Source organism: Scatophagus argus, chromosome 20 (assembly GCF_020382885.2).
Source record: "Scatophagus argus isolate fScaArg1 chromosome 20, fScaArg1.pri, whole genome shotgun sequence".
Classification (NCBI taxonomy): Eukaryota; Metazoa; Chordata; class Actinopteri; family Scatophagidae; genus Scatophagus; species Scatophagus argus.
Window position 1 is genome coordinate 5,658,633 of NC_058512.1, and position 2,364 is coordinate 5,660,996.

A 2,364-nucleotide genomic window follows, 5' to 3' on the forward strand; every position below is an offset into this window, starting at 1 on the left:
GGCAGTTTATGAAGAGGAATGCAAAGAAACCAGCATGAAAGTGGTCTCTCCGAGCGTCTTGCTTGGTTACCAACCTGTCAGAATATTTTGATGTCTGTAGTCATGTTCAATGTCCAATGTGTCCTTGAACTGTAAATGACAAAGAACAGGCTCATGATGCAATATGCACTCACAGTCTTTATCATCTACTCCACAACAGAGTGGAAAACAAACTAGCTGAACAAAACAAAGGGAAAGCACCTCTCGGCGAAGCAGTCACAGGACTTTGAAGTTATCTAACATGTCTTCAGAGAGACTGACTTTGATGTTCACAGAACTCCTCTCAAACAGTGACACATTCCCCTGAAAATAATTGTCAAACGTGTTCCTGAGCACATTGACTGCCCTGCAGGCAGCACAGGCATGAACTTTTGTTTATTCTTTGTTGAAAATGTCTTCTGACTGTTTCATAAACTCTCATTGTTTGACATCATGAGTTTTGCTGCATGACATTTAAGGGTCTCATTGGTTCAAGATCTTTTACTTGTTGTGTTGTTGTAACCAGTCGGTAAGAGATGTGTCTTAATTGTTAATCCAGCATTGCAGTTGTTCTAAGATGACCTTGTGGGGTGAATGTTTACGTCTTTCTTGCTTCTCTCTCTCAACCAGAAATGGCCACCACAGCATTTTGCCAAACGGCGCTGCATTGTGTTGTGGCTTAAGTGTTTGACCAGCTGCTGTGTCAGCGGGTGGCCGCGTTCAGTTTATGGTGGCTTTGTTTGTTGCACGCAGGTCTAAAGTCAGTCTTCCAGCTTCAAACAAATTGACTGGTTGATCCAACTTCTGTAGGAAGACGGGTTTGAAGCAGGAAAAAATAACTCCAGTGCACGCTGGCCCAGAGAGGCTTGTTTCAGCCCTAAGATAAAGTGATATATGAGCTCATCAGATGCCTCAGCAGCCAACTTGATGACGCTGCTCAGACTGCTTAACAAAAACATGTAACAAATCACAAATGAAGGAATGAGCACAGTCCAGCTTCTATGTTGATGTTCAACTGTGCACATTCAGGAAGTTCTTCAGATTCTTGTTAACCTCCTGCAACATCTCTGGTTCAGTCTGGGCCCCTGTCGAATATCATCCCACTCTTTCTCAAAATCGGTACCGCGTGTGTCTGCTTTGAAGTTTTCTGCAAAGGAAAAATGTCCAAAACTAATCAAGACTTATGCACTTTATTGACAGATTCTGAACAGTGGATATATATATATATTTACTTCCAAGCTGCCCAGCAAAGTGCTCTAGAATTAAATATTATTGTTTTCCATGTGTGCCTTGTACATCTGATCCTATCTCTTGCCTTGTTGCAGGTCTGCCATGTTTCTGCTTCGCAGGCCAGTCGTTGTATTTACATTTCATTGCCCAGTTTTGCATCAGTGACAGCAGCGGCAGGGGAGAATTTAGCTCATATTTTATTAAACCAATTCGCAGCTATTGCAGTTGACTCAGAAACTTGGCAGGTCGTCTGGAAATGGGAACTTTTTAATTCATTATTTACCATGTTCCAGTGACACACACACACACACACACACACACACACACACACACACACACAGTGCTTCGGTGCTACACATGTAGATATGATGGGGATACTGTGCTTGTGTCGTGTATGTTGTGTTTGCGATTCCTCTGACATCTTGAGAGCGGAGCCACAGGATGTGCTCAGGCATTGTATCTGTGTGTGTGTGTGTGTGTGTGTGTGTGTGTGCACGTGGGTGTATTTTTAATTTGGATCCCCTGGTCCACATTCAATCCATACTTTTCTTTTATTTGGTCACTAATGAGGCTCCTATCTCAGTTCAAAGAAAAGAAAATTCTTTCAAGTATCATTGCAACTTTGGGGCTTGTTTATGAGGGTCATTAAGAAGCCAATGGGAAAGGACACAGTTAAGTTGCATTATTTATTACATTAGCCTTCAAATCAGATTATTTTACTGCTGGACTTGCTGGACAGGTTATGTCTCCAGCATCTCGGTCTTCTCAGTCTGACTGACTGTGAAATGACCTCTCCAGTTATAATGTGGTAAAGCGAAACATAATATCTCTATAGCAGCCTAAGCTCAATGACTCATGCAGTATAAGCTTTGCTGCTTCCTATCAGCATGCACGGGCACTTGTAGTTGTTTTCACATGCCCATTATGCATGCTTGTTGACGCCTCAAGACATGGTTATTTTTTTCTCCCTCATTTTCAGCTGAGCCTCGACTGATGTTGCGCTGAATTGCGTGAGCCAACTTTGACCCTTGATGTTTCTTTGAAGAGGCCTCTAAATAGGCTTGTTCCCTCTCTTTCTCCGCAGGCCTCTGCGTTTCCTCCGGAGCTGCGTAATGA